Genomic DNA, 22,627 nt, shown 5'->3' with positions numbered 1-22,627 from the left:
GGAACTCCACACCCAGTGCCCCACGTTTGTGCAAGCTAGGACGTGCTGCAACTTCCTGCCAGCAGGTGGCTCCCTAGCCACGCGCATTTGGAAACAGCCCAACTTCTAAGCCCCCTGTTTCAACCTTCCCAGTGATTCTTTGCAAGGGATGGAAAGAGCTGTTCAGACAGCAGCGTGCCCCAGTGCTGCTAAGTTATGAAATGTCCTTCCGTTGTGGTCAAGTGTCCTTGCTTTAATATCACAGCTTAAGTCCTCCTTGGTCATTTCTTCCCTGTCCCAACTCTCAGGCTTGGTGATTCAAACCAATTTTGAGGATTTCAATAACTCGGTCCTGGGATAGGGGTTGTTATAAAATTGGATGGGTGGGGTTCTGTGGCCTGCCTTGTGCAGGAGGTCAGACTAGATGATCAGATTGGTCCCTTCTGACCTATGAGTCTATGAGTCTATGTGAAATGAACCGTCATAGATTGCTAGAGGCTGAAGGCCAGAAGGGATCCTTAGGCACTTGCCTAAGAACCCCATCCCCCAGGGTTTCCTGCAGCCAGCCCACAGCTTGTGCTCGAGCTAGACTAGAGCATGCTTTTTAGAAGGAGACCTTCAGTAGTAAAACATGGATCCTAAGGCATATACAACCTATTAAAGGGGACCTGTGGAAGACCGTTCGTGCTCTGCTGCAGCTCCCATGTGCCTTGTAATACCTTAGCATCCAAAGCCCAGCCTCTGATATGGTGTTGCCAACTAGGGAATCTCAATTTACTTTGTTTTTTCCCTAAAGTCCCAGCTCCTGGAGTCAGGTGATGAGTCAAAAGCTCAGCTTGCATTTTAACAGGAAAGCAAATGTCCAGCCTTTGGGATTGCAGACAAAACTGTAAAATGTGACTGAAAGGCTCAGAAAGCAGAATGCAAAAAACAAACAAACAAACACAACAACAAAACTGAAACCAACAGGGATGATTTTAAAATCCTGAGATTTTTAAAAGCTGATCTCATGATTTTGAGATACCTGACTCATGGTGTGGTATGTGTGTGTGAGGAGTGGGGTGTGTGTTTGTTTTGTTTTTTAGTGGTTGGTGCTGGTGACATTGCTAATGTGGTAAAACTCATTGCTGTGCAATGGGCCCACAGCACCAGGTCTAGGCCCTGCTAAACTCCAACTCACACCCCTAAAAGGCAGATTTTTGTAAAGACCTCAGCTCCTATTCAGGCACCTGACTAAGGTTCTTTGGAGCTGGAGGTGGACATATCCGATCAAAGCAGTGCAGCTACATCAACCTGCACTGGAAGTTACCTCTCCAGCTCCAGTATAGACATGAAGTGACAGAGTTTTCAGAAGAGCGCAGTGCATTGGGTGCACCTTGGGACCCATAGAACTTAGTCATAGAATTTAAGGTCAGAAGGGACCACCACCAGATCAGCTAGTCTGACCTCCTGCGTATCAAAGATCACCTAGTAGCAACCAAAAGGAGACCAAAGTATCACAGCGCTCAGGAAACTAGACAGTTCTGTGCCATTGACAGAGAATGGTGAATGTTTAGCAAAAGAGGATTTTCACCAAGTGTTTATTAAACATTTGAGTTAAGTGAGCATTAACAAACCAAGAGCTTTAAAATATTTTAATAGAAATCTCCTCCCATCTCACTTTGGCAGCTGTCACTGGGATGTCATCATTTTAGCAGCTCTCCAGTCAGTCCTAGAGTCTTCCCCAAAAAAACGGACAGGCAAGGTCTGCATTTCTAAAGTAAAAATAACAAAACCAACCACCCAGTCCTTTGTGAGTCATCCTAAAGAAACAGATCAGGCCACAAAGCCCATTTGCTTTGCCTTTGCAAGGTTGCCTCTAGACACAAGTCAAAAGCTGGTCTCTAAGAAGCTCTCTGAAAGGGATGCAGCGGGTAATATTCACTCCCATGTGGCACAAGAACAAGGCACTATTTAAGTCTTATTCTGAAGCCTCAAGTGGTGCTTAGGCCTTGCCATACCCTTAATGGTCAAACCTGCTAGTGTGTGACAAGAAATCAGTGTGAGCACTGTGGATTTTGTTTTATATCATGCCATGGGCATGGGTCAATGGCAGGATTTGAACACTGGCCCTTGCCTGTCTTAAGCACAGAGCTCTGCTCCTAGGGCTCGAAGAGCAGCTGTGAGGTCCTCTCTGTGCTAGCCACTAGAGCAGTTTGTGAGGGGGGCTTTGCCAGTGGGGGACATGATGGTTCACTAGACAGTGGTAGTTTTTGTACATTTGGGTTCTGGGAGCTAGTATGGTCCAGGCATCAGCGACAGCTAGGTTAGGCAAGCCCATAGCTGGTTAGTCACTGGAGGCCATCTGGCTGAGTAGATGAAACTGGGACTGTTCCATACTCGCCCTGATGTGACTGTATGTAACCCCTCCATTAATGTATATGTAAAACACGAGGCGGAGCAGATACAGCCCTGCGGCCGAGGTTGGGGGTCTGAGGTCTGGTTCAGTAATCTGGGCTGTGCCATGCACAGAGATAAAAGCAGCCGTGAACAGAAGAGCTGGGCTTTTCAACTACTGGCTCCCAGCTCCGTGATCTCTCATCCCAGCACGGTGTGGAACAGAGCCTGCATCAGCTGAAAAAGGAAACACTCCACATAGTCCCTTCCACTGGAGAGCTCAGGGCTTCGGGCATATCCTCTGCACAGGGCTGAGCAGCGACGATGTAACTGGTGAGGCAGGTCTGATGGAAACAGCAGCTGGAATGGTCACTCCACAGTGGAGACCAGATCCAGGGCGAGCCAGCCAGTTGGCAAAATTCATTCCCAATCTGTCCATGGTCCAGTCGGCCCTAAGGGATTTGCTGGAAAATGTTCATGCCTGGCAGTGGGAAGATTAAATTAAGCAAGTGTCTGGGCGGTGAGAACTGCCTTAGCACGGTAGGATTTAACCAAGACAGTGGCATTGCCAGGTGGTAAGTCCTCTGAAGGGCTGGGATTCTGATTCAGCTCAGCTGAGACTTTCCACGGATTTGAATGGGAGAGGGCTCAGACCCACGACGTGTGTAGCATGCAAAAAGAGCAGCTCAGAGTGTTTGTGTTGGAGTCCCTGAGCAAGGCAGACAGAAACTGGGACCACATCAAAAAGGAAGAGGCTTGTAGCTGGGTTTGGTTGCCTTAGAGCTCTGCTGCTCACATGGAGGAGGAAAGGTCCCTGCAGCAGCTGATCACAGGCCATGGGGCAACTGGTGTAGAAAAAAAAATTGGGCAAGATCCTGAGCTGACACAGCCTCTGTGACGATAGATCCATGCTGATTTACACCAGCTGAGGATTTGTCCTTTTGTCTTTTGCACCACCTAGAGCCTGGCGTGTGATGCTGAAGCTGCAAAGGTCCCATCTTCATAGGGCTCTAAATCCGGTAAATTCCCATAGGTGCCAGGTGAGATTTTCAGAAGTGCCTAAGGCACATGCCCATAGCAGGCACTGAGCAGATCCACAGCAGCTGGAGGGGATGGGGCTGGTGTATGCCTATTGCAGTTTCAAACTGGACCATAGACTAGAAAGACCGTTCTGCTATTGTACAGGGATGGAGAAGGAGACAGAATTAGAGACCAGACTGAGACTGCACTAGCCATTTCAACTGGCCCCCATTTCACTGGGAGCTGGGGGACGTTCCACGCTTGGGGAAAATCAGGCCGAGTAACGTGCTAAGTATGGGCTAACTCCCTGGGGTGGGGGTGTTGACTGAGTACCAGTGGTCCAGGGACCAGGGTAGGTGTGGAGATCCCTGTACCGGGCTGCCCTCTACTTTCATAATTCTGCAGTGAAGAATGTTGCCCAGTTCCTCAGGGGTATTTAGGTGTTAGGCTCTGTACCTCCAGGATTCACCCCCCCTCTTTCAGCCAGCCCCAAGGCATTCTTTGTGGCCAGACGGGCATCAGCATTTATGGGGAGGGAGCCAATAGGGCCTAAAGAGCGGAAGTGTCTGTAGGGCTTGCTCCAAGCTGATGCTAAATCTAGCCTGCTAGCAAGGCTCCTTTCTGGGTCCAGCTGCTCCAGTGCTCACTGTGATGTGTCTGTGATGGGACTGTTACTCCATTACCGCCCAGCCAGGGATTCTTCACGGAGGCTGCTGGTTACAGACAGACTCTGTGCTTCTCTCTATCTCTCCAGCTCCCACCCTGACACACACAGCCTGTGCTGACCAGTGTCACTGCACAAGCTCTCCCTACCCCTGGGTCTGGACTGTGCCATCATGGGAAGGAATTCTGGACAGCTCCACACTCGCAGAGACTCCTTGAGTGGTCAGTTACAATATCAGCTCATCCTCTGTCACAGAGCCCTGTTCAGTTGTCAGGTTGCCAAAACACTTGGCAAGGTCATGGACAAGCACCCGGCGGGGACTGCTGAAATGCAGCTGCCTCTGGGGAGGAACATGGCACCTGTTTAACTGCGCACTGTATCACTTGGAAGTAATAGAAGGCAAGAAACCCAGCTGACTCCAGTGTCTGGATGAAAGCGCTGGAGAAATCTTGGGAGCTGCTATAAAAGGTTATCACCCCTTCCCTTGTGATAGTGGCATGAACACAAGCGGGTCCTCGTCTCACCCAAAGACAAAGCCAGTTCTCTGACTTACTGCCTGGGGAAGCTGAGTTAAATGTCTGTTGCAGAGCTAAGATCAGCTCTAAAGCGCAGGGCAGCGGAAGACTGGGGACAACTAAGTCCTTTCGCTCCAGGTTGCACGGGGAAAACACCAGCCCTGTCTCCCTCTGTCTGGTGGCCAGATCAGGGTGGTTTATCGCTCACCGTTGGCTTGAGCTGAAGCAACTTCAGCCGGGTAGCGGAAAAGTCCCTTGGCTCCGCTGCAGCAGCAGCAGAGGGAGTAATGAATCTGTGTTTCAATTTCAATAATGGGACAGCGCCCGTTTCATTCCAGCCAGGGCAGACGTCCACCCTGGCTGTCCGCAAGGACAGTGCGTGGAGGGCAGAGAATCAGCCCCCTCAGACTCTGTCTGGAACAGGCTGTCATCCCCCTGACCCCAGACAGCTCAGCCCTAGTGGAGGTGCTGGCCGGGGTTCTGGTGCTGGAGTTCACTGGTAGCTGGGCAGGGCTGGATCTGTGCCGCAGCTCAGGCTGCCCCGAGACTGCAGTAATTCAAGTCTCATTAAGGGCTGAATGCATCACTAGGGAAAGCCGGGGGCGGGGGCTGTCTCCCTGTTGCTTTGTCCCTATTCTATGGGTTCTTGCAGCGTGGTACCAGCTTCACTTGCCTACTCTATATCAAAGCGTCCATGGAGCTGAGACGTGTGTGCTTTACACGTGCATGTGCAGAGGAAACCTGTGTCCTCTGCACCAGTATTTGGAGACCCCCCCCCCGGTCATGGGAGCCTGTTGGAGCGGGTTGCATTGGGAAAGTGGAGTGGGATTACTGAACAGCTGCATAGCTCTGGCCAGACAGGAGCCAAGCTCGCTGCTTGTGTAGGGGGAGGAGGAGAGCTGAGGTGGGCCTATGGCAATGGGGCTGGGAGCACGTGGAAGCCCCTGTTCACCTCTCCCGGAGACGTCAGCCACTCTGCACCGATTGGAGATGTGACCTGGACCCTAGGAGCTGGATGGGGGTCTCTGGGCCGGCCACTCAGACGACCCCGAGATCAAACTGCAGTGGCTGCTGCTTGAATGCTGTACCCCCGGGTGCTGTCCCCCTCCTCTATCCAGCCCTGGGTGGGGAGTGGGGTCAGGGAGCCCCTTTCACCCTCGTGCTTTGAGCACTGAACAGCCCTTGAGGCTGGGGGGAGAGCTAGTGGCTTGGCTGTATTACCCACCCCAGAGAGGGTGCATGGTTGGAGAAGACTAGGGTCTGAGCCCCCTGTGCCCTGGCAGCCTAGTGCAGCTAATGGAGTGAGCTCCTAAGGGTTAATCTGTGACCCCCTATTGCATCCTGGTGAAGAGAGATTAGCAGCTCTTTAGCACTGCAGTCATTCAGCGTGGGAAAGATCATGCTTGTTTTCCCATGGATGTGGTGAGTTTTCTAGGCCCAGAACGGGGTCCAAGCCATTACAAACCCGCCTGGAGTCTGGGGTGAAAAAGGCCCTTGGAGAGAGGGGCTGCCTGCTCACTGCCTGAATACAGCTGTAAAACCCTTCCTTTTTACTGCAATCCTTTGACAGCCCCCTTAGTTCATAAAACAATAAATGGGATTGCAGAACCTGGCTGAGCCGCTCATTTAATTGGCGTTTAAAAAAACCCGAAGGCCAAGCGGTTTGTAACAAGTCACTACAAAATATATTAATTCAATTAACATTTCAAAGATGCCTGTGTTTATTAGGGCGCACAACGGAGAATGTTCTCTGAGAATGAGATTCTCTCTCTTCCTTTGGCTCTCCAGCCATTCATCCATCTAGCCTGGTGCTTGTAGGGCTCTGATCCCTGTTATAGCTGAGTGCCTGGGGCCAGCTTTCAAAAGAGGATGGGGATTCCTAATGCCTTGCTGGGGTGGGGATTTTCTCTCACTGACGTTCCTGCAGGGCTGTGCAGAGCGAGTACTCGAGCTAACGCTACGTGGCAGCTCTTACAGGCTGGGCTGAGAGCTGTGTTGAAGGCTACGGGTTAAACTCTATTGTCATTTATCTCAGGGCCAGCAAAGTCAGTGGGTTTGCGCCGGGGTCAGAAATGGGATGAATGTTATTCCCTGAGGCTTCGGCTCTTCTCTCGTTTACACTGCGGTCATGACGCTGACATCAGCGGAGTTACTCCAGATTTGCCCTGCGGTGCCTCAAAGCTGTCCAGGCAACAGTGCTGAAATATTAGCGGGGATACTTAAATGCTTTGCTGGATTAGGACCTCAAATCCTGTTCTCCTGTGACACAAACCCCAGCCCGGCGTCACAACAAAGACAGTAGAGTGAATTGAATGTTATTCCCCAGGCATAATGCTCCATCAGCCTGCTGTCCTTTCATCTCCCGGGAAAATCAAGCTTTATTTCTGTGACTCTCTTTATTATTCAGATGAATTCACTGTATCATTTGGCTGGGTAATTCCTTACGGACGGCAAGCCCGCAAACAGTTGCTTTGGCTGTTACTAGTCACCAAGACTGATCCAACAATACGTGCCCAGCTTTAAGCACAAAAATAATCCCACTGAAATGCTTAAAGTTAGGCACTTGTTTAAGCTCTGCCACTGGAGCTAAAAGAGCAGTTTCATTACCGGATGGCAGTAGGAGGCTGTTATCCTCCAGTGCACCAGTCACTTGAGGGGGATGTGGGTGGCTCATACTTTGCCATTGTCACATATGCAGTCTCAGGAACGAATGCCAGCAGTGCAGTGTGTTTCACATTGGCGCCGAGTGCAGTGCAGACTCTCTTAACAGCCTAAAACAAGGCAGCGTGACTTTTTCTAACCTTATTTCTCGTGAGCGAATGGAAGAAGCTGAGGCCAAGAAAGGCCTGTTTGAACTGGCTTGCTGTTGCTGGGAGATCAGTTGGCTGCATTATAAAAAGGATTCATATTCCCCTATTAAGGGCCGTTAATTAGAAATTCAGATTTCCACAGTATTTGCTCGTTCTGTGGTGCTATTTGAGTTGGTGATAAATCTGCTGCACCTTGATCTCAGTGAGAGCACTTAGCCGGTCTAATGTAACCCTGTGTCTCTCCGTCTCTCTCTAAAGCCCACGCTTATCTTCTTTAGTTCAGAAAGCCCCATCCATGACCCACCCAAGGACATGTTCTCTCACCAATACGCAAGGGAGAAGAGGGTCCCAAACGTCAGCCTGGACGACATTTGAATATATAGATTGTCTGGTGGACACTTCCCATGCCGTCCGTGTGTGTGTGTGTGTGTGTGAGAGAGAGAGAGAGAGAGAGAGAGAGAGAGAGACTGCTGCCTGCTGGGTGGAATCGGACCTTGCTTAAGTGTCTGCATTTCCTTCACTCTCTAGTCACTGGAGCCTCCCTGAGGGCGAGATGTAATTGTACCAGCCCTGGATGGCAAATCTGCTCTCGCCTGAGTGCTGGAGGCTTGTGTTTCTGCAGCATTAGAGACTGATTGTGTGCGTGTGAGTTAGCCGCTCCCATAGTATCTGTTCACATGTCCATGAGTTTGTTGCAAAGACTGGGCAGATAAGAGCATGAAGGACGTTTGACTTAAACAAGAAGTAGGAGAGTTTTTGATTTAGCAGGGGTGGGGGGCAGTGAGGAGTGGGCTGTAAAACCAGAGCAGAGTTCTAGAGTGAAGGGAAAGATGAGTCCAGCTGCTGAGATTTATCAAGCAAGGACAAATCATTGTGGAGAGAAGGCAGCCAGAACTGAAGCAGGGTGCCACTATTTCTCAGGGTGAGCCCTGGCTGCATTGCTGACCTGCCGCTCACCCATCATTTGCAAGCCAGAAGTGGCAGGTGCAGCCTCCTGCCAGCCACGGAGCTAAGAAAAAACAGACTGAAGAGTTTTCTGTCGGACAATGCAGTTCTGTTGGTATCGAAATGCCTTGGGAACTCATGTCAGTTTCACCAAATTTTCATTTTGGAGAAAAAACGGGGGGTGAGTCCCGACAATACTGTTTGGATACTTCAAAATGAACCCTTTTGACTTTTTGTTTTGAATTATTTTTATTTAGAGTTAATATCTTGCATTGTTCTAGTAGAAGATAAAATTTTTAAGAAGTCAAAGAAAAACATGTCAGCTGATCCCAAATGAATTGTTTTTTATAATGATCTTCTGTGTCGAATTTGGAACGTTGGGGGCTTTGTTCTGATTCGAAATGCAGCCAATGTTTTAAAGCTCAAAATCCATCATGAAATGGATTTTCTACTCTCTGCCTAGCTCTGCTTGGGAGTAGGCCGCTGGAGAAACCTGCCACAGTGACTGGCCTTGGCCAGGAAGGTATCAGTGAATTAGCTCTGCTGAATCAATGGGCTGCAGCCCAACCAGAGGCATCAGGCTGTCCCTTAGTGAGGGACAAGCCCCAGCTCAGAAATCCCTTCACCCCTTGGGATAAAGGGTGTGACATGAAAGATTCCAGGGCAGCTTCTGGCACTGGAAGGCCTCACCTAGCACCCTCGGCCCACATTTCTCCTCCTCCTCAGGCTGGGGCTGTCTGGCTGCTGCCTTCCACCCCAGAGCTGGCTGCATTTGTAAAGCATTTTGATGTCCTTTGGGACAAAGGGGCTGCATATATGGATCTGTAAGAGGGGGTGATCGTATGAGTAGGGGACCTCTTTGCCTGCACACTCCCTTCTCCAAACAGCTGCCATTTTGCTTTGTTAAATCAACTTCCGCCCATGACAGGCAAAAAAGTTTTTCTCCTCCAAATATGAAATTTCCCCTCCTTCCAAGACTACACTGAGCTGAGGCCCAAGAGGGACAATGTCCCATTCTATCCCAGTGACAAGTCTAATGTCTGATCTCACGTGACCTCTTGAGGCCAGAAGCAGGAGCTTTCTCCAAGTGGTGAGAAGCTGGGGTCTTCCTTGCCCATGAGACACCACCCTGGCTTCTAGCCCAGTAAGGAACCTGGTGAGGTATTGAACTTTAAAGCCATGATGTTCTGATTACAGAAATAATCATTGTATTTAGCTCTTCAAAGCCCTTTACAAGGACATTAGCCCAATTTTTCAGGGGGCAAACTGAGGCACTGAGCTGGGACGGGACTAAGGCTCAGATCCTCAAAGGTACTTAGATGCCTAACTCCCACTGATTTCAAAGGGAGTTGGGTGCCTATAAACCTGTCAGGGTCCAGGCCTAACCTAAGTTCACACAAAGTCTGGGAATAGGGCCTGAATCTCCTGACTCCCACTCGAGTTCTTTACCTCTATTCATTAGAATATTTCTTTCCTCCTGAGGCCTGTAGAGTTGATTTCAAGGCACCAACCTGACTTTACAGATAGAGCAGGATCAGGGGTTCTCAAACTGTGGGTTGGGACCCCAAAGTGGGTCCCAACTCCATTTTAATGGGGTCACCAAGGCTGAGGTTAGACTCACTGGGGCCTAGGGCTGAGGCTGAAGCTGAAGCCTGAGCCCCCTGCCCAGGGTTGAAGACTGAGGGCTTCAGCTCTGGGAAGGGGGGCTAAGGTTATATGCCCCCAGCCCAGGACAGAAGCCCTTGGGCTTCAGCTTTGTGTCTATCCCCCTCCCTTGAAATTTTTGTTGTCAGAAGGGGTTCAGGGTGCAATGAAGTTTGAGAACTGCTGAGATAGAGAGATCAAAATGAGCCTGATGCTGTTTTAAAAATACAAACAAATAAAGATCAGACATCGCTGGAATAGTTTGCCGATATAATATATATGGATTAAGCAAAACCCATGAAGGCAGGGATGAGTTAAAGGTCTGATTAGGAATAAGTTGGGAGATGCCCTGGATAATGTAATGTGCCCATCCTCAGGCCCACAAAAGCTTTCTGTCCAATCAGAGCTGGAAGGGAAATGATTCTTCTTTTCCCCATGAAAAATTGTGACAAAAATCAACATTCAAAGGGCAGAATTTTCATTAAAAATGTTCCTTGGAAAAGATAGACAAACCCTAGGAGAGAATCAATTTACAATGGAGAAAATTTAACTTGACTGATTTTTTTTTAATGTAAACCTGAACATTTGTTCCCCAAATGGATGTTTCACAGTCGAAAAATTCCATTTCTAAACCAGTTCACATCCGAGTGTTCATGGCTGACTAGGTCTAGCTGCGAAGCCCTGTAGCTCCAATGGGGAAAGTCACTGCCAGACAATGGGCGAAATTCTCCTCTCTGCAGAGAGCCAGCCCAAAGCCCAGCATTAGTGGAACGTAAGTGGTACCTAGCTTCATGCTGACCCTCTGCAAAGGGGCAAATTTCACCTAGCATGATTAGAAGCTGCTTCTGAAGGAGAATGTGCACCATAGCTTTGGCTCTATCCCTCGATAGGCAGCTAGTGTACTGTGCGGTCATTTTGCCCAAGTGTTACTGCATCCAGTAGCGTTACTGCCATGTTCTGAGATATCCGAGTAAGTAGTTTCTTAAGGAACTTCAAACACTTTTCAAGCAGGCGACAGATCTTGCAGGCAAAATTTCCACTGGCTTGACAGGGTGTTCTGCTTGCAGAAGCATGGCAGGCTAGGTGGCTGCAGTATAGCCTCTGTTGCCCATCACAGCAGTCATTCTGGGCATAACGGTGCCAGTAGCTCACATAAAGTCCCAGGCTCTGATCCTACGAGGACAGTGCGGACAGATTCCTGGGATGTGATGTGGGAACAGGGGGGTTGTCCGTGCACTTCTAAGTGCAGGACTCAGGCCTGGGTCATGACAGCATGTTTTACTGAGAGAAGAGCTGCTGATCAGACACAGAGATTCTCCTCTGTTCTGCCCTCAGGGGGTTGAGAGGATGGTTACTTTGGTAATAAAGTGTTTTGGATCCTCTGGTAAAAGGGGCTAGAGCAGTCAAGTATCTTACATTGTCATAGCAGGAGCCACCAGATGGCGCTGCTACAAATAATCTTACAAGTTCTTTTCCCTAGTGCAGGAGCAAGTTTTTAGTCTTTGAAGAAATGCTGTATTGAAGTTAGCTTTTATTGCTGGCCTTCTTTAGGGGAGCTGTTGTAAGGAGCAGGAGAGTTTGCTCTCTGCCTTGTTCTCTCTAGCCTGAGTCAACTCTGAGACTTCTCCCTGGGAATGTGACAAGGGTGTTGGGCTGAGATGCTTGGAAAAATGGATTGTCTGCATGCTGTTTGACCCCCTTCTATCCCAGGACAGGTGTTTACATGCAATTAAAACAAGTTACACTCAGACTCTGTGTCACTGATTTCCTCTCCACTGGTAGCTGACCTGCAAGGTTTAAGTAGGTGCTATTGCTCCACAGAGGGGCAGCAATATTATAGTATTGTAACCTGTGCTAACAGAGTGTCTCTGTCTCCCTCTAATGGCTACAAACCCTAGGAGAGGATCAAATCCATGTATAGTGGTTTATGAGGCAGCTACAGGCTTTGAGTTACGGGAGCTGGGTTTAGTAGCTCCAGCAGGAGTGACACAGCTGTCCCAGGTTCAATCCCACAGCTGACAACTCATCCACGGGTATATTACATTCCTGTATAAATTGAGGTCTTTAACCGCCACATGAACAAATCACTAGACAGGGCAGAGGGCATCTGGCTCTAGTTTGTTAATACAGAGTAATAGAGTTTTGTCCTTCCCTATCCCCTCTCCCTCCGAGGATCTCAAAGCCCATTCCAGTCATTCCTGAAGTAAGCCTCATCCTGCCATCCCTCCACCCCAGCCCATTAGGGAGACAGGCCAGGTGTTATTATTGTCCCCATGTCTCAGAGTGAGTAGCTGATACACAGAGGAGCAACTTGGCCAACTTCCTCCGGCAGGCCAGTGGCACAGCCAGGGAAAGAACCGAGGAGTGCTGCCCCCCACCTCCCGCAGCCCCACTTCTAGGCAGTGTTCCCTGGCCTCCAGCGTTCCCCCTCCTCTGCTCAGCTCTGCATTGCAGCTCAGCCTGGGTCCAGGCAAGGGGAGACCAAAGCAACAACTCGCCAGCCCCAAAGACGGGCCTTCGACAGGGAGGGGGTTGCTACTCCGGAGCGGAGCCAGATCCCTGCAAGGGGGCCTCGATCCGGGTAGCGTGTCGGCTCCCCAGCCTTGACTCTGCTGGGGTGGGGGTGGGGGTCGCCTGGCTCGGAGCCCGGGACCGCGCAGGGCCGGGAGCCAGGCTAGGGAGCCTCAGGGCTTGACCTTGGAGCGAGTCCTGGCTCTGCCTGAAGTTGCCTTCCCTCCTCGCCGCTCCTGCCAGCGCAATGAAATGCTGCGCAAACCCCCTTTCTTTCCTCCCGATCCGCTCTCTGCTCTGCCCTCCCCCGGCGCTGCAGCTGCCTGGCCGCTGCGCGCAGCCTCCCCCCGCTGCAAAGCTCAGCAAAGTCCAGCTGGGGCGGGGGACACTTGGGCAGGAGTTGAGATGGAGGGGAGGGGCTGGCTGATCCGCCGCACTGTGGTGGGGAGGAGCTGGGGGGGCAGCCCTCCCCTCGCCTCCGACCCTTCTCAATTAATGCAGATGCTTTAGCCTAGTGAGCAGCACCTCAGCCAATGAGGTGGGAGCGCTGCGCTTCTACGCCGCACGGGAGCCCCGGAGGGCTGGTGGGTAGCGCGGCTCACTGCAGTATTTAGGGCTTGAGCAGCCGGAGCCCAGGCTCGGTGCGCCCTGGTCCTGCGCGCGCGGTGGGGACCGGCTCCGCTCCGCTCCAGCAGGCGGGTGAGTTTCGTGGCTTTGCAGCAGCGCCGCTCCCCGCCCCGGGCTTTGCGCCTCTGGAGCAGCTGGGTGGGCTGGGGGCGCAGGGGAAGAGCTGGCTGAAGTTTGTTTGTTTGTTTGTTTGCTCTCTGGGCAGGGGAGCGGAGCCGCGTGTTGCTGGTGGGCCCGCGGGCTGACTCTGCGGGGAGCCTGGTTTGCACAGGGGGCTGCTGCACAGTGCATGGTTTGAGCCCGGGCACTGGCAGGGCAGAGCCCCGGCGCTGCTGCATTAGTTAGGAAAGTATAAACATTGCTTGCGTCCCGGCCCCGCTTTCGTTCCCAATGAAGCCCTGGTGCTGGAGAGCCTGGTGCGCGGTGGGCTTGGCGGAGGGACTCTCGCCTCTGGGTGCTGCTGCGGGGCAGGAGAGACGTGAGAGTAATGTCAAGGCTGCAGCCGGGTTGACCCTGGCAGGAGAGCCTCCGGAGCGCTGGTTAGGGTAAAGAAAAACATATGCAGAGATGATGCTGCAGGGCTGGTATCTATTGTTTCAAGGCTACAATTCAGGGGTTTCCCTTAGGCAAGACACAGGGCTAGGGATCCCAGGGGATGCTGGTGAGCCAAGGAGGGAAGTGAGATGAGAACATTTCCCACCTGATCTATGGCCTGTCTGTGGGTCGTGCGAACACCCCCATCTGGGCTTGAAGCCCCAGAGAGGATCTGGAGCACCCCTGCTCACGCTAGTCTGCTGTACAGTGCCCATGATCCCAATGGCGCATGTGGCGGGGATGGGGGCGACTACACAGTGGGCACCTACCGCCTGCAGGGTCTCTGGAGAGGCTGCTTGACTGGCACTAAAACAAACTTTCTGGCTGCCTGCTTGTGGTGTGTGGAAGGGGTGGATTCAGGGGTGTCCTTTCACGGGTAAGATGTGCCAGCTCTGAACATCCCAGAGCTTTGATCCCAGTCATCCTAAAATGGGCCACATCCCAACACTGGATCTAAGCAGCCCCTTCCCTGGGACCCTCCGTGTACCCCCGGTTGGTGCGTGTGGCCAGCCCTGTTCTCCGTGTGCCGAGGGACCCTTAGGCCAACGGCACCATCTGCTGTGTTGCTGCCGAAGGACGCCCTATCCCCCGCCGGGAGTGCATCAGTTATGGGATGAACCCACTGCGCCAAAGTGAAGCGTGTCAGTACCGGGCTTGCTGAGCGTGTCAGCGCCAAAGGAGAAGATGAGAAGGAGCTGCTCTGGGCATGCAGCTGGGAGCGGGGCTGGGAGCAGGCCAGAGTTGGACAGAAAAGAGAGGCTGGGGTGTGGGACAAGGGTGGGAATGAGAAAAAGGCGATGGAAGAAAGCGGGTGCAGATGGAGGGTGAGAGTGTGCCAGTCCTACGTGCCAGGCGCTGGAGTGGGGCTGAGGCTGAGGCTAAGGACTTGCAGAGGGGTCACTCCATTACAGCGAGCTCCATTGCTGAGGGGCGGCATTTCTCTGTGTGATTTGCAGCAGGAAGAAAGCAAAAGCCCAGCAGGCCTAAGTGGGCCCTGGGCGGGATCTGGGAGATGCTGGTGTCAGTGCAGGGACTCTGATGGCTTCGCGCCAGCGTCACTGGGGGCAGGGTCCATCTCTCACATCCCAGGGGATGCAGCAGATTGACAGTCTCTGCTTGGCGCTGGCCATTAACCCCCGCCCCCGTTATTCTCCCCCCTTGCCGGCAGTTCCTAGGAAGAATTGCTGGCAGAGGCGTCTCTGTCTCCTTGCCGGCTGCTGAGAGGAGGTCAGTCTCCGAGCGCTCGCTCTATTACAGCACTGGAGCACTTACAAGATGAGGCGGGAGATACTGACTCCCTACTCTTGAGTCATTAGCGCTGTCTGTCCACGATAAGGCTGGGTCTCCTCCTAGTGCAGGCGGGACAGGCTTGCAGAGATGGGCTGGGATTGCAGCCTGATGGCCCAGCCTAGCACCCCCAGAGAATCTGCTTAGGCCAGCCAGGGCAAAGGGGTGGTCGGGGTACTCCCCAAAGGCAGGCACTAGGCAGAGCTGGCGCACGAGCATTATCACCTGTTACAGCAGGATGGTCTAGCCAGGACTCCTGGGCTTTATTCCCAGCCCTAGGGGGGAGAGAGTGTAGTCTAGTGGTAAGAGCAGGGGGCTGGCAGCCAGGACTCCTGGGAATTAGATCAGTTCATAGAGGATAGGTCCAGCAATGGCTACTAGCCAGGGTGGGTAGGGATCCAACCCCATGTTCTGTGTGTCCCTGAACCTCAGACTGCCAGATGCTGGGAGTGGACAACCGGGATGGATCACTCCACTATTGCCCTGTTCTGTTCATTCCCTTGGAAGCACCTGGCATTGGGCACTATCAGAAGACAGGACACTGGGCTAGATGGACCCTTGGTCTGACCCAGGGTGGCCGTTCTGATGTGGTGGTCTTGTTAAAGCAGGAGGGGTAAGGGCCAGGATTTGGTCTCCTGTGATGTTTATGCTGAAAGGTCTTTCCCCTGGTTGGTAGGCTCCCAATTCTGGAGTGGGCATAGTTGTCCTCTCCCCAGGAGGCTGTGCCAGCTGCTCTTCACTTTGCATCTTTTCTTTTGCTAGGTTCAGTGGGTGTCAACGCTGCTAATGAGGGATGTATAGGGTGGGGCGTGAGTGGGGGAGGTGCCAGGACTGCAAGGTTGTGTGTGGTTGTCCTGGTGGTGGAGGTGGAGGAGGAGCAGGCAGGTGTGGGGAGAGGGGAAGGAAGGGTTGCCTAGTTGGGGGTGTGAAGGGGGATCCCGGGATGGGTGTCCCAATGATGTGTGTGTGTGTGTATGTGGCGAGGGGGGGGCATGCTCCAGTGGGCTCTGACACATAACCCTGCAGCAGCACCAGAAGTTGCTGGCAGTGATGGCACGGCATGAGCACAGCCAGGCTCTGACCCCTCTTGTTCTAAGAAGGGCCTGTCTGGCTGTGACGTGGCTGGTTGTTGGCATAGGCACACTGCTTTCTGGCAGCTTCCTTCTCTCTGGGCAGAGAGGGGGTGTTTCATGCCCCTCTGGGAGCTTGGTCCGTGGGAGTCCAGCCTGCAGCCACAGACTACCCCAGTCGGGACCTTGCTGGAGCTTGTGTTAGGGGGCGCTCTCCCCTTGCAGACAACTCAGACCCCAATGCCCCAGTGTAGCACTGGAAGGTGCTGTGCTACAGGAAGTGGATAGAGGACTCAGTAGGAGCTGCTCTCTTCTCTGAGTCAGTGCTGACCCCCATGCCCTAGCATGGTGCTACGGGGTGCAGTATCGCAAAAAAGGGGATGTTTTTGGTGAGACATCGAGCCTAGGCCCTCCCCACTTATGGGCTGCTGCTGCTTTCCATCAGGGCAGAGGAGTTAATTCCGGTGCCCTGGCCAAACGCCGCCTCCAGTGGTTACATTCTGCTGAACTGAATATCCCCTGCAGTTTCAAGTGGATACTATATTCTCCACTGCTTCCTGCCCTAGTGTAGTGTCATGTTCTTGTGCACTGCTAAGCAGTAGCCATGTCCCACCCAAGAGGCAGCTGCATTTCAGCCATGGAATAAGTAAGGTGTCTTTGTCCTGTACCCACCACCCAAAGGGATTGTGAAACTGAATGAAGGAATGCCGACAAAGTGCTTTGAGATCACCATGTGCTATAGAAGGGAGTGTCATTATTATGGCTGGCATTTGACAAAGGGAGAAACTGAGACAGAGAAACAGGCAGTGCCCAAGCCTGCACAGCAGAGCTCAGAATAGAACCCAAAAGGCTGGACTGCCAGTCCCCTCTAACTGCTAGACTAGGCCGCCTTCCTATGAGACATGACAGAAAAGGTTCTGCTCCCAGGGCCCATGATAGGGAGAGTGGAATGGTTGCATTAACCCCGTCAATGCCGAGCCATATTTCTGTGAAACACTCTCACTTGCAGCGTGGCCAGAGGCAGCTGGTAGACCTGGGCCTCAGACTGCCAGATGCTGGGACTGGAGGATGGGAGGGATCACTTGATAACTGCCCTGTTCCTTTCATTCCCTTTGAAGTATCTGGCACAGGCCACTGTAGAAAGACAGGCTACTGGGCTAGATGGCCCATTGGTCTGACCCAGTATGGCCGTTCTTATGGCTCCTGTTCTCTGGCACCATGTGGCTAGGACTCACTCTTCCTCCAGAAGCAGGGAAAGGGGTTAGGACCCAGAGGGGGTAAGTGACTTGCACAAGGTCACACAATGAGTCAGTGGCAGAGCTGGGATGACGGCTGAGTTGGGTCTGGCTGAGAGTGCCATGCTCCCCATTCCCACTCCCCTCACACACAGGACCCCTAGGGCAGGTGGGCACGCAACACGGATGCCTGGCATCTTACAGTCCCAAATGCCTTGGGAACTTTCCCTTCCTTTGGAGGAAGTGAAGGGACGGAGCAGGAAGGGGAGGAGGTTTGCACACTGCTGCATATGCTGCCGTGCTCTGACTGGCCGCAACAGCCATGTGGGGAACCCTGGCTACTCCTGTGTTTAGCCATGTTAGCTTGGCCCAGAGCAGCTGCCTGCCATAGGTCCTGGGAGGTGGTTTAGAGCTCAGGATAGATCTGGACTGGGGGATCAAAACCAAAATCCAGGGTCCCACCTCCCCAAATTCCATGAGAGGAAGGCGGGTTCTGCATCCCAACCTTGCAGTTGGGCCCATCTCTGTCTGTGCCAGGATCATCCCACCCGGCTACAAAGACTCCTCACCGAGAGAGAAGGGTTAGTGGGAGCTGGAGGGCAGCAGGAAGAATTTATCTACAGGCTGGCGGCCTGCACTCCTCTCCCCACTGCCCCAAACATCTCATCTAGCAGCAGCCACGTTTCTGTGAGCAGATTCCTTGGTGCATGGTGGTCAAACAGCCCACAATCAGGGGGCACAATTTGGCACAACCCATGATGAGTGGGCACAACACATCCTGTTTCTTTATTGCCAATCAGACAGCTATGTTCATTCCTCGGGGCTTGGGAGTTTGAGTGGGGGGAACTGCTTTGGAAAGCTCCTCAGAACCCTCCATTCTTTCTGCACCTCTCTGTGAGGAAGTGGGAATGTTCTTGCTGTGTTCTGTGAATGCTGAGTGGGGAGTATTGACCGGGGAAGGTTGCAGGGGAGTTGTGCTGGGACGGCCTGCACTGGGGAAGGGAGGATACCTGAGCATGTAACATGAGAACCCAGGAGGGAATTTGGAGGCCAGGTGACACCTTTGCCCGGGAAACTGGACAAAGGCTGGGGGAGGAGCTGGGGGGAGGCTAAGTGAGAGGCTGGGGGGAGTTTTCAGTTTGAAGCTGGCTGGAAAATGGAGAGGTGCGCCCGAATGGGGCTTGAGCTTTTTAATGGGGCTGTGGCCTCCCTGGGGCCCCAGATGGACCTAACTAAAGGGGGTCCTGTTGTCTGTACCGGCAAGCTCTGTTTTAGACTGTTCCTGTCATCTAAAATAAAACTCTGTTTTATTGGCTGGCTAAGAGTCACGTCTGACTGCAAAGTGGGGGCGCAGGACCCTCTGGCTTCCCCAGGACCCCGCCTGGGTGGACTCGCTGTGGGAAGCGCACAGAGGGGCAGAAGATGCTGAATGCTCCAAGGAGAGACCCAGGAGGTGAAGCCATGTGAGCTTCTTGCCCTGAAGACAGTCTGCTCCAAGGGAGAGGAGACTCCCCAAAGTCCTGACTGGCTTTGTGAGGGGCAGTTCCAGAGCATCACTGGGGGACTCCATGACAACCTCCATCCCCACTGCCCCCCAGCTTGTGCTGCTTGATGTTAACCAGTTCAGAGCCACTCTCTGCAGCGGTGGAGTGCTGTGGTTACCGCACGGTGCCTGTCATTTAATGAGCTAAGGATTTAATTTGTTAATTCTTTATGCTGAGATGATGCTGCAGATTTTTTTTTTCCGTCCTGGCACCAGAAACTGAACAGAAGAGCAGCGACTGGCGGCAAGGGTCACCGACTGTCTGCTGCATCATTTCTCTGTAGCACATGTCCTTTAAAGGAGACTCTCTGTAATTGCTGGCTGCCCTAATGCAATAGCAGCATTAGTTAATACTCTGTGTTTGCTTTACCTTACGCCTGTCACCTGAGGATCTCAAAGCCCTTTGCAAAAATGTCATTATCCCTTTTTTACAGATTGGGGAAACTGAGGCATAGAGTGACGACGTGACACTCCCAAGATTCTAACAGTGATTTTGTTGTGGAGTCAGACTTCCTAGGTCTTACTGTCTTTCAAACAATATTACTGCTACTCCACCAGAACAAAACCTATCAAAGGTATCAAAATACTCCTCCAGGCCTTCTTGTTCATTGATTTTAAAGTGCTTTGCTAAGAGAAGTCAGTGTTTATTCCCCACTTTACAGATGGGGAATCTGAGGCAGCTTCCGTGAAGTCTCGGGGAGAACCAGGATTAGAAGCCTGGTCTTTTGTCCGGCAGACTTACATTTGATCCTCTGGACCACACTGACCTTCCCTGGTGTAACTAGAGAGAAGGTGTCACAAATGCCGTTTCTCAGTGACGGGTTTGCTTTTTGTGAACACCAGCCCCCAACATACCAGCAGCAACCTAGCATTGTTGTTGTTAGGTGTATTACAGTAGCATCGTGACTTCTTTGCGCAAGGGGCTGTACGCACAATTGAGCCAAAGGAAAAAGACAAAGACTCTTGCTGGGTGGGCTAATTAGCGCTGGTTGGGGTAGCCAATGGGATGCCAGCACATCTCCTGAGCTTGGAAGTGGACTGAGACCCAAATGGTGCCTTGCGCACTGGGGTCATATGGCAGCCATCGGCTTTGGGGCTCCTTTTCAGGGCCTGGGAGGCACCATTCCCATTCTCAGCCCCTTGGGCCATCATGTGTCCCCATCTTTATGTTTTAAAAGAGAATGACAGCCAGAATGTTGTGCCTATGGAAACGGGGACCTGGCAGCACTGTCTGTTAGCATGGCCAGATGCTATCTCAGCAGCACTCACCCACCTTCTTGTGCAAGGGCCTGGGAAATCTGCCTCCTGCTCCTTCTTCTTCTCCCCTCTTCCTTCTTCCCCATCAGTGTCGTACCCCACTGAGCCTCAGTCCGTTTGGGCAAAGGACTCCTCTCTGGAGACGTGCTACCATGACAGAAGGAGAGCCCTAGTGGGAGACAGGGTCTGTCCAGGTTCTGCAGCCTCACTAGAGACTCCCCTTTGTATCCATTACATCCCAGTCTGGCTCTTCTCATTGCAAGGAGCTCTCCAGGCTGATCCTGGGAGGGCTGAGTGCCAGCGAGCTCGCTCCCCTGCAGGTGGGCGAGTAGGTGTCCCATGGCACTCCCACAGGCAGCCCCAAGAGGGGTAGTGCCTCTTGCAGGGAAGAGCCCTCATCTCTGGAGATAACTGAGAAGCGAAGGTCACTCGGGGTGTGTCTGTTCTTCAAGGGAACAGCAGTGCCAGCAGCAGGAGCCCTCTGCCATCCAGAAATAGACACAGCCCTGCTGCTTGCTGAGCCCACACCTGTGCCATTATTCTGGCGACCCTACCGCCAATGATGTTGGGCAGTAGGCCTGACCTAAACCACACAGACTGGAAATGCTCACTGACTTCCAAGGGGTGGGATTGGGCCCTCATGTCCCTGGCTCCTGTTACTGAATCACGACAATTGCGATTTTGGTGTTTTCCTAGCAAGCTCCAGCTCCTGGAGTCAGGTGGTTCTGGGAGGGTCACCATTCAGTTCCTAGCCCTCCTGGTTATAAAGAAAAGCTAGAAAACATGGTCCTGAAAGGCTGTGGCACCAGCAGGCAAATAAACAGAACTCAGCATGTGTTACTTTTGAGATCTTGTGATTTTTTTTTAAGGCAATAACTATGATTTTTGGAGGCTCGATTCAGGAGTTTTGAATGCTAGGGACCGACAGCGCTGTGCGTGGGAGCTCACATCTTGGCCAATTGGCTCGTGCAGCCGCCGTTGCAAGCTGGGACCAGTAGAGCCGTCTCAGCTGGGAAAGAAGTTGAATTCTCTGACCTTGGTTATGAGGGTCACTTCACAGAGACCATGGCCCCATGTGCTCTCGGCTCAGATAGTCCGGGCCTCAGGTCCATGCCCCATCCCAGAGGAGGCCGCACTTCTGTGATGCAGTAGGGACTGTCTGTGTGGGGAGTGGGAGAGCAGGGGAGGACTTTAGGGGATGGACGATGCCAGGACCTGTAACCTGAGCTAGGTAAGGGAGGGGAAAGGTCAACACCTTTGTCCGGGAAGGGGACAAAGGAAGGGAGCGGCAGGAGGGAAGCAGTTTGAGTTTGGGCTTGGGGCTGTGTGGGCGGAATTCAGGGTATCCTAGCTAGGATCCAAGCACCCTGAAAGCCCAGAAGGACTCGGTGGAGGGGTCCTGACTGTGCCTGCAAGCTCTGCTGTAACCTGTGTTCCTGTTGTCCAATAAACCTTCTGTTTTACTGGCTGGCTAAGAGTCACTGTGGGTCCCAGGAAGAGGGGTGCAGGGCTGGACTCCCCCACGCTCCATGACAACTTCCCAAAATGCTGTTTGATTATTACCCCTAATAACGGCATTATCACTTGGATTGAGATGTTTCAGATGCTGTGGCTAATTTTGCTTGTTATGCTTCCCTTCATTTATAATGGGATTTTGATAACGTCATGCATCCTAAAGTATTGGATACAATCAGCGTAATTCCCCATTTATTAATTAAACCTTCAAGGCTAATTCAGACAGCCTGCGTTTGGAATTGGAGCCGTCTTCTCATCACAACCATCAAAGCGCTGGTTCCCCTCCGCAGTCGAGAGCCAGGCAAACAGCCCCGCTTTTTGACAAGAATGTTTTCCCCACAGTGCTGCGGGGCTTGGGATTTAAATCCCTTTGGACCTCGGAGCATCCACATGCATCGTGGGCTTGTGCTCGTCCTTTTGAGGGCTGGAAGCTGGTGGAGAATTCTCCTTGTGGAAGGGAATTCTCTACTGGCAGAAGTGGTTCTGCTGCTCGCTGGGAAACCCACCGTGCAAGGCGGAGGCAAGGGATGAGGCAGGGGCATGGTGGAGCACCAGAAGCAGAAATTAGGGTGGCCTCACTGCCTCTCTAACTTCTCCCTAGGCTGGGTGGCCAAGGACTAGGGAAGCACAACCAGGTCCCTACCACCATCACTGTCCACTGATTTAGAGTGTAGCTGATGTGACTTAAATAGTAACAAATGTTATTTGTATTACCGTCCTGGCCAGGAGCCCCAGCCACGGATCAGGACCTCCTTGTACTGTACAGACACAGAACAGACAGATGGTCTCTGCCCCAAGGAACTGACACTCTGAGCATAAGACCTGAGACAGCTTGTGCCCACAGCCAGACGGGGGAATACAGGTGTGAGCATGGCGGGCTGTGGTCTTGGCACACCAGCGGCCTCCTCGTGGCCGAGTTTTGTGTAGGCATCACGGCAAAGGAGAGATTTGAGGAGGAGAAGGTGGCTTTGTGGACGTTTACGGGGAGCTCCCCCTTATCATGAAGGGAAGCCGGGGAGACCACATAAAGCTGCT

General features: G+C 52.4%; 2 protein-coding genes across 4 annotated transcripts in view; one reads left to right on the top strand and one right to left on the bottom strand.

Moving 5' to 3' along the window:
* PPP1R12B (protein phosphatase 1 regulatory subunit 12B) overlaps nt 1–22,627 on the bottom strand; it is a 602,395-nt gene that overhangs the window by 209,975 nt on the left and 369,793 nt on the right. The window lies entirely within an intron of this gene.
* SYT2 (synaptotagmin 2) overlaps nt 13,096–22,627 on the top strand; it is a 204,840-nt gene continuing 195,308 nt past the window's right edge. The window contains exon 1 of the mRNA XM_050956303.1: nt 13,096–13,163. The gene's annotated coding sequence lies outside the window, so the exon portion shown is untranslated. The remainder of the gene's footprint in view (nt 13,164–22,627) is intronic.

The sequence above is a fragment of the Gopherus flavomarginatus genome, chromosome 5 (assembly GCF_025201925.1).
Source record: "Gopherus flavomarginatus isolate rGopFla2 chromosome 5, rGopFla2.mat.asm, whole genome shotgun sequence".
In the NCBI taxonomy this organism is placed as follows: Eukaryota; Metazoa; Chordata; order Testudines; family Testudinidae; genus Gopherus; species Gopherus flavomarginatus.
The sequence above is the reverse complement of the archived record's forward strand: the minus strand, read 5'-3'. Positions and strand labels throughout refer to the sequence as shown.